At 41.9% G+C, this 14,373-nt stretch overlaps 1 long non-coding RNA gene across 1 annotated transcript in view; it reads left to right on the top strand.

The window, feature by feature from the left end:
- The first annotated feature begins 66 nt into the window (after window positions 1-66).
- Window positions 67-14,373, top strand: part of LOC139796840 (uncharacterized) — a 37,748-nt gene continuing 23,441 nt past the window's right edge. Inside the window, exon 1 of the long non-coding RNA XR_011726162.1 lies at window positions 67-283. This is a non-coding gene — a long non-coding RNA (uncharacterized lncRNA). The remainder of the gene's footprint in view (window positions 284-14,373) is intronic.

Here is a 14,373-nt window from a genome sequence, read left to right as displayed (position 1 = left end):
TCTCTGCGTTTCTTCTCCTCCCTCAGCGCAGGCGGCGTTTACCTCATGGCGGAGCTGGGTCAGGGGTTTGCCTGGGGTGTGAGGCACTGAACTCCCCCAGCGCTGGGGACAGGAAAGGTGGTCGTGACGGGTCACATCCCGTTGAATCAAGCAATGGCCGCAGAGGTGTGGCTGGAAGAACTGGCAAGAGGCGCACGGGGAGGAGAAAGAATAAATCGCCCGGACTCTTCGCTCCGGAGAGTCTCCTCTTTGCCCCTGAAGCTCATCCTCTCCCACACTCCAGGTCAGACAGACAGCCTGTAGGATGCCATGTGGCCCTTTTTCTCCCTTGGCCTCGACGTCTCATTAACTATGGCAGCGGGGTTTAATCCAGCTTATGAGGGAGCTGGATCTCTAGCTTGGAGAAGACTGAGGGGCAACGTCATTAATGTTTATAAATATGTAAAGGGTGAGAACCAGGAGGATGGAGCCAGGCTCCTCTCAGTGATGTCCAGTGACAAGACAAAGGGCAATGGGTACAAGCTGGAGAGGAGGAGGTTCCATGTAAACATAAAGCTTTTTCACAGAGCCCTGGCACAAGCTTCCCAGTGAAGTTTTTGAGTCACCTTTTCTGGAGACATTAAAAACTCACCTGGATATGTGATCCTGCTCTGGCAGGGGGGATGTACTTCATCTTTCAAGGTCCCTTCCAACCCCTAACATCCTGTGATCCCTCTTGCTCCAGTAGAGAACATGACATCCTGAATCCAGAAATTCCTTCTGCAGAGTCCTGCCGTGGAGGTAGCACTGTAACTGTGTCTAATTTCACTCCTTCAGCTGCACCCTAGCTGTTTCCTGTGCTGTCTGGTTCACAATCCTAAAATAAATCACTTTTAAAAGAGATATTTAATAAAAATGTCCAAAACCAACTGGTGTTCAAACAGTTGGATTATGGAAAAAATTTAACAGCATAAAATTTTAAACCACAGGGAATGAGTAGTAGGAGATTTTTTTCTCCCTCTCTCAGTCTTATTATAAGGTTGGTATTGGACCCACTTGTACCTTGTGGTGAATCACCCAGGGGTTTCTCAGGCACTGAAGCCAATGATCACAGCTCAGTATTACTGGGTGGTGTGCACCTGAAGGGTAACCAATCCCAGATGTATTCTCTTACAGACTCTTCCCCTGCTCCAAAACATTTCAGTTTACTCACAGGAGGTTTCTGTTTTCAGAACTAACACTTAGAGATTCCTGAGCCCTCAGCCTGCCACTCAGCCATAGCTTTTTCTCCTCCTTCATTAATGCCTAATTAATCTTTATTTTTCACAACTGTTCAAATGCCACTTTCCCTACAACTAAACTTTAGCTTCTGATCTTTAACAATTATGAGCAAAGTTTCTGTTCTTCCCTGGCCACATTTTGTGCCAGGCTTTTTCCTGTGGTAGAAAGGAAATCCAGCTCCTCTCCTTTCTCATGAACCCTTTTCAGAGGTTTTATACCCTATACAGGGGTTTTTCTTTGTTCTTTCTTTTACAGTTTAGGAGGTCCCATATCTGAGAAGCCAAACAGGGCACAGCTCTTCATTGTAGCACCACCAGTACAGGCAGCTTTCCTTCCCTAAGTGAGCATTCAGCTCCTCCTCAACAGCCCAAGGACCAGAAGCACACCTAGACCACCACACTTGGGGCTGGACACTTGTGAGCTTGGATCACAGTTCTCCTAGGCTTCATTTCTGAGAAATAATTTCTGGTCACATAAAATCAGAGCTAAAAAAACACAATCAGGCAACAGCAGTTGAGTGGAAGGGATGGTGAGGTGACTGACAAAAGAAGAACTTAGTCCAAACTGGAAAAGCAGGCACTAAGTCCATAAAACCTACACTAAACTTATATATATAGAGAGAGAGATGTATGGACTTATGCACACACATTTTTCATCCCTACATCTGTTTCTCAGCTTCATTGAGGCCTAAACCCAAATCCTTCCAATCTGTATCAGGCATTGGGGCTGTCATCCCTGTTGTATTTCAGTGCCTCACTGCCTCTGTTTTTTAGCTAATATTAGGAAATATTAGCCAAAATCCTTTGAGAACAATAGGAATCTTTCCATCAGCTCCCTTGGGCTTCAGATCAGGACCTGAATTCCTGTTCTAAGCCAAAAATCTGTGCACTGTCCTCTGTTTTCACTCTGATCTTTCCATGTCCACCACAATTCCCTGTCTTTCTTACAACATCTGGTAGAGGGTTTTATGCATCTATATCCAAGGGCTGAATGAGACACATAACTTTTAAATTGTTTAAAATATTTTGACATCTTCCAACCTACTCCTAAATCCTACATATGGGTCAAATTATCTGCTCAGATCTTCTCAGTAGGTCTCACTCTAGTGTTTTCTTGTCCCCCAATGTGCAAAACAATTACGTGAAAAGAAGTTCCTCCTATCTCAGCTGAAATTTTTGGTACTGAACCGAGAGGGAGGTAAGTTTAGCTAAACATTTTGTCAGCACGTACCAAACCAAATTTGAATAAGAAATGTATATTTTCCATACGTCTTCTTGGTGTTCTTGTGTGCATTTATACTTCCACATCCCAAGAGCTAACCTCATAGCAACACAGATTTCAGGCCTGTATTGAATATGCACACACCATAATATTGATACATTTATAATGGTCTTCATATGGAAAATTCTAGAAAATTCAAATGATTCACTAAGATTTTGCTTAGGTATTCATGTCTGAACCAGAAACTCTCCAGAGGGTCATTTGCTTGTTTGATACATCAGAAAAGAACACATTTTTATACAAGTATTTTAATACAGGAAATATGAGTCTAGGCAGTATCTTTCCAAATATATGTCTGAGTGCTTTTTGATGTGAAACGCTGTTTAATGTCCTTTAAAGTACTATTTAAACAACTTCACATGAGCAACTACCAATCAATATGTCTCCCATTTTCTAACACTAAAAGACCAATGCTAAATAAATGTGATTTAGAATCACATGTAATGAATAAAACAGAGAGAAAGTAGAAGGGGGGGGGGGGGAAGAAAATATCAACAAGGCATTATTCAGAGTATATATTACCTCCCCCAAAAAAAATGTAAATGGTCACCTCCAGTTTGGCTCTTTAATAGAAAAGAAATAACATGAAATTGGGCAATTACAGACCTTTTGCTGAGGTATGACTCAGCCTGCTGCATTTTGTGAGGGCTGGCAGCAATGGCACTGGAAGCACTGAGCAGAGTCCATGCAGGCCAGAAGCAACTGATTTATGACATAAAGAAGGGTGTAGCTCTAATTCTAACATTCATCTGAAAATGAGTTGTAAAGAAATGATGGATTGATAGCAATGAGCAGGCCCCCAGGAAATGCTGGGATTTGAAAGCTCCCATTTAACACTGGTTTAATTCTGTTTTGAGAGGAAGCTTTTCCCAGAAACCATATTTTTGTATTGAAAAATGTAGAGCAATCCTAACAGGGAGTCTCAAGCATCTCAGCAGAGGAAATGGAAGACAAAGCTGCTTGCCAAACATGCACTAGCTATGTTTGCAGAGGTTTTCCTTTCAGAAAAATAAAATCTAAGCCTCTTGGTAGTATGGCTTATCTGAAGGATTTCTGAACAAGCATCCATATGTGGGGCGGGAAGTGTGGTCTGTAACACAGCAAGCCACATGAATGGGAGTGGTCACTTAATTTTTTGGATGTCGAGTTTTTGTGCACCAAAACTGCTGATCAAGGGATGCAGAAAATGGTGGATAGACACTTAAACAGCTCCGGCTGTTTCACTCATCAAAAACAACAACCAGAAGACTGAAAAGTGACTAAATTACAGTGTGTAAGTCTCTCCATCCAAGTGCCAAGTACTGGAGGCCCCCTAACTCAAAAAAGAAAAAAAAAAAAAAAAAAAACAAACAGGAATGGAATTACAAAAACCCAGAGGTAGAATAAAGAGTTTCAACTCTCAGAAGGAAATATTTAACAGAGAGTTTGTTGCAGGGACTGACCACCGAGGAAAGTGAAAGGCTTTCTGTCTCTTTATGTGTTCAGATCAGGACATGATGCCTTTCTGGAAAAGAGGTTGCAGCCAAACCCAGTGGAGTCTTGTGCCAAACTCAAATGACTTGTCTCAGAAGAGTTACCCATAGTAAGTGGATTACTCTTCACTAAACTAGACTAGATAATCTAATGGTCCACTCTCACCCTAAATTATCTCAGTCTTTTAAGTCTGTATCTACCCACTTCAATGGGTGTGGGTACAAACAGTAATGTTAAATTAACATGCTTATTGAGATTTGTATTAGCATATGATTTCTGGGTTGGAAAAGCCCCAGTCTGGTTTAAGGGAGCACTTAAGCATATATTAAAGTTCCACTGAATCCACCAGGACCCAATCTCATGCCCTAATGTGCATTCCTGAAGCACTGCAGAAAATAAAGATATCCATGTAAAGTGAAATATGTTACGCTTGGTAACAGAGCACCCGTGTTTTCCACTTTTCTAGGGCAATTGTATGCACTGAGATTTCTCATATACTCCAGAAGTCTAGGTTGAATGAGACTTTAAAAAGATACATTTATTCTAAACAAAGGGGTTGTGTGTTTCAAAAAAATACAACTGGGAGAAACGTATTGTTTTATCTATGTCAAAACAATTTTAGTGCCTTTTCTATGACTAGCTGTTGCACTTCTTACCTTCTGAGCTATGAATTCAAGAACTGGTAAGTTTATGGAGGGTGACTTTTGCTGTGCCTATGAAAATCTCCCCATACAACACACACTCACACGAAAAGTAAGCCTCTGAAAAACTCATGATTCACACAAGCTCAGAAAACACTTTAAAAAGCCCTCAAACCCATGCTTTTACTGGGCACGTTACCTTACAGCTCAGACTAGACTGGAACTTCCTGATGAGCAGTTATGGATGCCTGTGGGGGCTCAGAAGTTCTGTCTCTTCAATTATTGCTCTGTCATTTGGGTATGGGGACGTGGGCACTGAGAAGACATCCTTGTCTTTTCTGTGGCTTCTCCCCTGGTGGTCAACCAGCACAAAGTAGAGAGCTGCCTTACTGAAATGTAGAAGGAAAGAAATCTGTTTTGGGCAAGGACAGAGGAAACAAGATGTGTGGGTTCATTTTGTGAAAAGGATTTACTTGAAGAATTAGACAGTAAAGAACAATAGGACAATAAGGCCAAATTAAGTTTGCAGAGGCAGCCTTGGGGTAGCTAGCTTATGAGTTTTGGGGACCCTGTTTTGCATCTATGATGTTGTTCCCCTGCTTTTTTTTTATATCAGGTGTGTAATGCCTCAGCACAACCAGTATGCAGTTACAAGCTGTCCCAGAGCAGCACTGTTCTGCTATCCCCAGCACATAGCTTGCTCTCCTTGGCAGACAAACAGCAGACCTAACTTCCCTTAAGTATTTCTTCCCTTTCATTTTCCTTCATTTTTTTTTCCTCTCCAGCATTTTCCAGTCCTGATTGTCCTTATTCTCACCTTCTCTGTTTTTCAAATATTCTTTGGTTCACGTCCCTGTACTACCCATGAGTATTTTATGACTCTTCTTATGCAAGTGTGAGTAGCTCCTTTTCAGATCAGTTCTTCTTTCTCCTCAGTCTTTTCTCATTTCTCTTGCCCTTCTCCTTTCCTACTCACTTCCTCTATAGATCTTTTTTCCATTTTTTCTTTAGTTTTTCTTTTCTCTAGTTCCTACCTCCTGATTCCCTAGTCTATTAATCTCTTCTAAATTCTCATCCATTATCCCCTTGAAACCACTAAATTTCTTGTAAACATACCATCCTCTGGTAGGGATTTCCACAGCTCTGTTACCATCATGTGAAGAAACAACTTCCTGTTGTTTTTCTCCTGACTCCCACTAGCTCCATGTCATGACTGTTGGCTCTTGTATTGCAAAAGCCAGTGAAGAGTTGTTCCCTGCTTAACCCCTCCTTACATTTTTGGTACTGTAGACCTCTGTCTTACTCCCAGCTCCAACCTGTGTCTTCCAGATTCAATCATTTCTCATATGGAAGTCATTGCAAACCTTTGATCATCCTTTTTGCCCTTTTTTGCACCTTTTCCAGTTTACTATATCGTTTTCTTCAGATGAGGAGACATAACAACACATATTATTTGAGGTGCAGATGAACCATGGCTGTAGAGAATGAAGCGATTTTTGGTTTGCTTTCTTTCCTAAAAATCCCCAACATTCAGTTTGCTATTTTTTCTAGTGGCTTCTGAGCCCTGAGCTGATGTTTTCATTCAAAGTTCACTTCTTAGTGGTAATAGCTCAGAGCCCATCATTTTGTAATGAATCTAGGATTGTTTTCCCCCACATGCATGGCTTTGTGTTTATATACACTGAATTTCATCTGTCATTTTATTGCCCAGTCACTCAGCCTCGTAAGGACCTTCTGCAGTTCTTCACCCTTCACGATCCCCACTGTTAAAAACCAACAGGAAGCCTGTGGCTCCTTTTTCTCAGCAGGGTCTGAGGGAGAGCCATCTTTGCTCAGAGTCATCTGGATGAGCTGCTGTTTCACTTTACTCAGGACAAAGTGGGCACTCTCAGGGAGGTTGGGCAAGAAGACTACAACCACAAAGACTGCCTCGCATGCCTCCACGAATGGGCTGCAGTCTTTGCCTAAACAGGGCCTGGAAGCATGGATATATGAGCACTGGGAGGAGCAAGGCAGGCTTACCCTGTACAGCTGCACATGTTACTTGGGAGTTAGACTGGCTATGGTACAGCCACACGTCTGCTAATGTCAGCTCGTAAAAGAAAAAGAAAAAAAAAGAAAGAAAAGGAAAAAAAAAAAAAATCGACTTTGGTTTAAAGTTTGCCCCCTCTGTGCCCCCCCTCCCTTTTTCCCTCTCTGCTTCAAAAGAAAGACAGGTTTGAGTCTGACTCTGAAGCACCCTCTGCTAGAGTATGTGCCATTTACTTTAGTAAAGCTGATTAAGTCATGCATTTACAAGTAGACCTTCCATCAGAGCTAATTCAAAGCAGATGTTCTGGGTTCCACAGCCAGGGAGGCATCAATCTGAGAACTGCAAGGGTCTCTGTAAGAGCACTGTTTTTGCTGCACTTTATAGCTTACTGGGAGGAGGTTAATTGGTGTAAAAGTTTAATTTCAAATAAGGATCCCCTTTTAAAGTTGCATATATGCATATACTTTTTATGGAGCGTTATATTACAAAGTCAAAGTGGGGGAGAAAAAATCATCCAAAAACATTTCAGGATCAAAGACACCCAACCTGTCAAATGCTAAGATATTTTTATGAGGAAATAGGACTCACATTTTCTCCAGAAGACGCGGAGAGAAGTAAGGAGTGGAAAAATTTTTAACTAGATTCCATGGTATATTAGGAGAAGAAGAAAAAAACACACCCATGCCAATATGTTGGTTTCAGAACCTTCTGGCTTGGCTTCTGCTGCTGAAAGTATTGGCAAGAAAATGCTCTGTTCTGGGATTATTTATTAGACAAGCAATAGATTTGTACAGTTTAACAATAGAGGGAGGATTCAGAAACGCTCATTTTCTCCATGTTCTAACTTTCAACTACTTTTGTGTTTTATCTGCAAGCCAGGATAACAGTACTTATCCCTTGAAATGATCATCAGCACGAGCTTAGTGTAATTTTATTATTTGATTAATTACATTGCCTATGGAGGGGTTATGGCCTGTTCCTTGCACTGAAAATTGCACAGGCTGCTCTGATAGGAGATCAGCTTCCTTATGAATCTTAGGTCATCTAGATTTACATTTTATATTTATCAGAAGTCATCAGATTTTTGCTTTCAGTAAAGACTGCAACAAAAGAAGCTGTATTTACCTTGAACTTCAGACTAGTTTTGCTGGTAATATAGACTATGGCAGTATTCAGCTCTAGAAAGGCTCTCCCTGCCTCCCTCCTGATGGAGAATCACATTAAATTTTGCTGCTTTCCCAACCTTGTATTACAGAAGCATCTATTGGCCTTGGCCAGACTTGCTTAACACTTTCCAAATCATGGACTTAACAAAGCCCCTTTGAGTCTGTCAGGGTAAGACATGAAGGCAGGCCTACAACCCCTTTCTGCAAATGAGAAATGACTGATATACTCAAGGCTGTAGGAAAACTATGGCTGGAGACCTCATACACACACACACTTCTTAGATTCCAGCCTAGAGCCCCAGCCACAGCAGCTTCAGTTCCTGTTCCTGATGAAGACCTCTCACCAAACAGCAGCAAACCGTGACAGCAAAGCTCTCATCTGTTACTTTTCCTTTCCCACCCATTCAGTGGATAGACCCATTTGGGAGGGAGGTTTCTGTGGGGATCAGGCTCATTTCAGATTTTCTGCACTGTAACCTATAGGACTGAGCTAAGTCAGGATTTGTGTACTGAGTGTAAGACACACAAACCCTGGCCCTATCTCAAGCTCTTCTTCTTCTCTTTTTCAAGGACTGTACTTGAGGCATCTGTAGTTATGCTACAGCAGGACCTCTGCAGTGATGTTCAGGCTTGTGTATGAATCTGCTACACAAGCTCCCCATCCCATTACCTAAAGTACCCATAGAATTCCTCACCTCTGTCCAGAAGTAGCACTCTCTGTTGATACTGGAGGGCACTGCCTGAGCTCTCTGAAGCTCAGTCACAGGGAGTGCCTGGCACCTGGCAAAGGGGAGGGAAGAGTTGACTTTGGAGAACTCCCAACAGGAGCTGAGCACCAGGCAGGTTGGAGGTGCAGACATACAAGACATTTCCCAGACAGCAGAACAGTTCAGGAGCTGTAACTACACTGGCTGAATGGGCACTTTCATCATGGGAAATGTGGTGAAGGCATTGGCAGGATTTTACTGGTTTTGAAAAATTCTTTTCCCAAAATTAAAGACAGTTGTGTAGAAGGACTCAATGCTCAGAGCAGGGCATACCAATCCCATTGCTTCAAAGGGCCATCAAAAAGGTATCTATATGATCACTGAAGTTCCTCAACAGGGTTTGCACCCAGGCTCTGCAGTCTAGTTTAGTGGTAAAGAGCCCTGAGTGGGGCCCTGAGTGCCCACAGGAGAATCTGATCCTTCAGGGGATATGGAACTTACAAACTGAAAATGTAATATTATAAGATTGTAAGCAAAACCAGGCAGAACACACAGGCCCAAATGCATCCTGACTGGAAAACCTGCTATTTGAGAAGGCTACAACACAGATGATTTTTACCCAATGTGCTTTGAATTTAGAACAGATGCCAAGTAGTAACCATTCCCATGTGAAAAGAGCTAACTTATCTCTTGGAGACCAGCACATTCCAACGAAGTGCATGAATTTTCAGGAATTTTTCTTTCCAGGTGAGTAATGCAAGAATAAATTAAAAGGAAGAAATCCTGATAAGTGCTACAGGGATGTCCATGCTACAAAACCATCAATCCCTATCTTCTCTGGCTCCCTTTTTCAACACCTTCTTCATCATTAATCTTTCTTTCTAAGTTCTGAAACAAGTTGCTGCCAAGGCCAATATCTGAGGCCGGGTAAAGTTTTTATACTACAGCCATTTGGAATATGTATTACAACTTTTTTACAATACAGGGAGACAAAAAAATCAATTACTACCCAGTTTACACAAGATGACGGTGGGCTTCAGGTTCTTTACCTTTGTTTCATCTGAAAAAAAACTCTGAAAAGACTGCTTACAAATTCCATGCTGTAGTTTTCATCCAGCCAAATACAAACTGTGAAGTCTCCCAGCTGGCATATACTGAAATCTGGAGCCAGCTTTTCCAAAAGACCTCCAGGACTACATTAGAGTCCTTCCAACATTAACAGGACCTTTTTGGTTTAGCCTTTATTGACATCAGTATGGCCCTTGTAAGTTGAGATATCTTCACCATTTAAGCCTTAAGGATCTCTTCAGCATTTAAGTACTTGCAGTTCTCCAGATATCTCTTTTCCCAGGTAAAATATGAATGGTTATCAAGACTTTGGCAGGTGCATCTAAATCAAAACTTGAGATCTCCAAACTCCTGTTTTGGATGAGTTCCTCTGCAGGATTCCTGGAGATATGGTTGATGCCTTAAGCCTTTCACTGTTAAAGAGACATCTGGACTATGCCTTTAAGAACATACTTGAACTTTTGGTCAGCCCTGAATTGGTCAGGAAGTTGGACTGGGTGGTTGTTCTTGGTCCCTTCCAACTGAATTATTCTATTCTATTCTATTCTATTCTATTCTATTCTATTCTATTCTATTCTATTCTATTCTATTCTATTCTATTCTCTCATATATTAGTACCATATTGAAAAAGACCAAATCCAATAATTCCTCTGTTAGATACCTTTGATAGAAATTATCCTACAGAGGGTACAGAACACAGTGAGTTAATACTATAACTTCCCAAATGCAAGGAAAACTGAAGATGGGTATAAGACAAATACTCTCTTCTTGATGCTACAGTGAAGCCTGCAAGTTGCAGTCAAATCTGCTCAGATGGAAGATTTCTCCATCAGGGATGAAAGATGATGTCTTGAGACAGCTTTCAGCCATGACATTAACTGCTCATAAGGGATAACTGGTCTTTATCCTAATTTTCAGCTGCTCAAATGTCCACAGGAGGGCTGAAAACATCTGAACTGTTCACGGCTGAGCCAAAATTGGAAGATCTGATCAGAAGAGTGGAGCTGACCCTGGAGGTCTTACTCTGGAGGTCTGACATGACAATTTCAGTCAGCTACTTCTTTTTCCTTTCCTTATATACCTGTTACTCACCTCTACCATTGGTGGGGAACTGCTTGCCTAGAAATACCAGCATGAGCAGGACTTCACTTACTGAATAAATCATTCAACTTATATAGTGAGACATTCTACATAACCAGAAATGCTACCATCCTACAGATGTGTTTTCATCATTATTTTTCCTCCCTCCATTTCTAAATACACACATCATTTTTCATAAAAACAGGAGACAAAATGTAAGACTGTGTCCTTGGATGCATCTCTTTGGATCCTGGAGTCCAGCTGCTGGTGCCAAATGGAGTCTGTGCACAGGACCCCATTCAGCTCTGCCAACACATTTCTTGCTCCCCACTAACTCATGATGTCAGTTGGAGCAAAACTCATCTCAATATCTTACTTTTATTACAGTAACTGTGTTGCAAAGCAGAACATAAAAGCAGCAGCACCCTGGCTTCTCAACTGGTATAAAAAGAAGAGCTGCACCAGTTTATGCCAGCTGAGGACGTGATTTGAGTTGTTTGGGGAGTTTGGGTTTGGGTTTTTACCCCCACAAGCTGTTTGCTGTAATCTCAAGGATATTAGAAAAATGTTAACATCAGCCAGTTGGGGGCAGGAGTGAAAAAACCCTGAAAATTTAATATAGTTGCAGAGCACTTTTTGTTTTTTCCATTAGCTGATATTCTCAGGTTACCAGAAAGGAATTCATTGCACTTCTCTACATTCACTGCTAGTGAAACAAGAGATTGAAAGATTTTAGAATAAGAGGCCAGGCCGAACACCAGCAGTGCATGTGCTGGAGTTTGGGTTAGGGCCTTTTCAGATTGGAGGCTGATTAGGTACCTGTTTCCTGGGAAAGCAAGACTGGGAAGTGCAGGAGATTCATTGTCTTCAGCTGACCACTGTAGGCTGGCTCCAACAGCTATACATCCATCACACAATGGACCAACAAGCCCAAAATGTCCATGTCAATCTGCAGCTGCCTTTAATCTAATCCAGATTTATGAGACATCCCCCGTGCCCCCTGTGGAGATCTAGAAACTGCACTTTGTTTTGATTTGACATACATTTTTCCATTAAAGATGAAGAAGTATGAGCCCTATTAGACTGCATTGTAGCTAGGAAGCAGGAGGGGTAAAGCTCTGTCTGAAATGAAGGAAATGATGATGTAATTTTGAACCGTTAAGGACTGAAGGGATTAAAAGATTTGGAGTAGGATTTGGAAAGTCTCTGGTGTTGCGTACAGGAGGGCTACGTTGCCTGCCTCACCATCTGGACAGAGAAGGCCTTTTTCCTATTTACTGGTTTGGGGGTTGTTGTTATAGCTGTGCAGCTCACGAGCCCCACTGCATTTAATACTCCATCATCATTTCCATCATAAACCCTTTTTTTCCCTTGAGGAACTACAACATCACAGTAAATATTTGCTGCAGGGTAAAGCTTGCCACTAAGATCTGGTCTCAGGCCTAAAAGCAGCAGGGGCATGAGGCAGGATCAGGCTTGGGAGGTTTTTTTACATTACCCTGACCTCATTTTATAAAATGAACATCTCCAGCCATTTTCAACAACCACGGAACAAAGGCTGATGCTCCTTTTCCATGGGTTTGGACAGCTTGCTGTCCAGTCAATACAAGGGTTTATAACTTGACCAGTTTGGTGACAGGACACGTGCCCTGGGTGATCCTGGGCAGCCACATCTTACAGGAGGGGTCAGGCAAGACCTGAGGAGGCTCAGCAGCACGCTGGCTCAGCACTGCTGCTCACTCCAGGCCTCTGGATTCAGTGTTGTGCTTTCTGATGCACCAAGCAGGAGCTTTATGAAGAGGGAAGTGACTGGGTTTCCTCAGCCTCTCCTCAGCCATTCTGCTTTTACAAAAGAGGCCCAGGAGAGCAGGGGTGAAACCATCACATGCTGTAGAAATTACACTATTCTTCTGAGCTGCTCAAGTCCTATAGTTGGTCCTTGCAGTGTTATCTTCCAGCAGTTGGGTAGTATTTGGGATGTCACTAGTTGTTTTAATTAAAAGAAAAAATGTGGCTTTGTGGGGTTTTTTAAATCCAAATCTAAACCTCTTCATGAACTCAAATCCTCTCGATTACCCAAATCTAGTTTCTCTGACCAGAGCAGGAGTCAAATAACATGTTGGATAACACCTGGTGCTACCACAAACAACTGCTCACCCATATTATCTCTCCCTTTCTGCATTAGTTTCTCAAGGTCAGGCTCTAAGCACACCTAAGGCTGCAGCTCTAGTCCCTTGCTACCTATCCTATTTGCTTCCTCACCCACTCTGCTCCTCCTCTTATGTACAGACACATGATCACAATCAGAGCTATGCACTACCCTGCTTGTGTTTTCCAAATGGTTTGTGAATTTTTTCCTGGAAATTTGAATTTTCCAGTTTCAGGTGTGTCCATATCAAGTACATGACGTGCATGTCAAGCTAAGAATAAGTTAACAAATTACAAGACAACAGATTATTTCTTAGACTTGAAGAGAAGTGATATTTTGACAGGTATCTTTGCCAGGCTTTAAAGACTGAACAGATCCCATTAATGCTCTAAACATATGGAAAATAAGTAGACATGCAAAAAAACTGGCAGACCCTCTGGTAAAAATCTGATTGAGAAACTGCATTGCAAATATAATTTCAAAGCCTGTTCTGTAATTATTGGGCTATATGGAAATGCAGCATGAATTTGTGGTCTGCTCCCATTAGTTGCAATCACAAAGAAAGCAAATAAAACCATCTCCTCAGACATGCTGAAATAACTTCAAGAGCCTGATAAATTTGCAAGAGCAATCACAGTTGCAAATCAGAAGTTATTAAAAAATCAAAGTGCATCTACTTCAAGAGGCTTCCAAAGATTTGCCTTCTCATCTTGTCTCCAAAGTCAGAAAAAATTGCATGTAATATGCTCTGACAACAACTTTCACAAGTTCCTTATCTGAGCAGAAATAGCACAAGGAGTGCCTCACTGAGGGGACTGTAAATCAAAAGTGAAACAACAGTTCCAGTGGAACCTCTGGGATTTATATCAGCTGAAGACTGGGCCATACCAAAGTAGCATGCAAACTGCCATAAATACAGTGTTAAATGAAGCTTTAAAGCTTCAGAAGAGATCAATTTTCCTTTCAGAAACGGCCAGTGATTTACAGGATTCATATTCCTGTATTATTTTTATTATTATTTTATTACATGGTTCATCCAGAGTCAATTGAGATGTCAGAGCCCTCAGAAGCTGAGCTGTGTCTGTTGCAGTGGCTGATCTGAGACCCAGTACTGAGGAAGGGAATAATTTCTACCCACCCCACACCTGGGTATACATTGATGCTGGGGAGTGAGGTCCCACTTTGTAAGGAAAAGCAGCACCCTGCTGCTCTCAGGCAGGCCTGAGGATAATTTCTCTAGAACATTGCAACCTCTGTGGATGCCAACAGGAGCATTGTGAGGCTGCCCCAAAAAGAACTGTCTTCAGCAGCATAAAACACTCAGCAGGCAGATCCTTCTTGGTTCCCAGGATGCTGCTCTATGACAACAGAAAATAACCCTATTTTCTAAATAGCCAGAGGATAGCCTGTGGACACTGTCCCACATTTCTGCTTAGATCCACATGAATCTGGTGATCAGCTTAATTAAAAGAAGATGGACTGGGTGACGCAAGTACACACATGGATATGGTATTCT

Source organism: Heliangelus exortis, chromosome 5, assembly GCF_036169615.1.
Source record: "Heliangelus exortis chromosome 5, bHelExo1.hap1, whole genome shotgun sequence".
Taxonomy (NCBI): domain Eukaryota; kingdom Metazoa; phylum Chordata; class Aves; order Apodiformes; family Trochilidae; genus Heliangelus; species Heliangelus exortis.
This window is presented reverse-complemented; position numbering and strand designations above follow the sequence as displayed.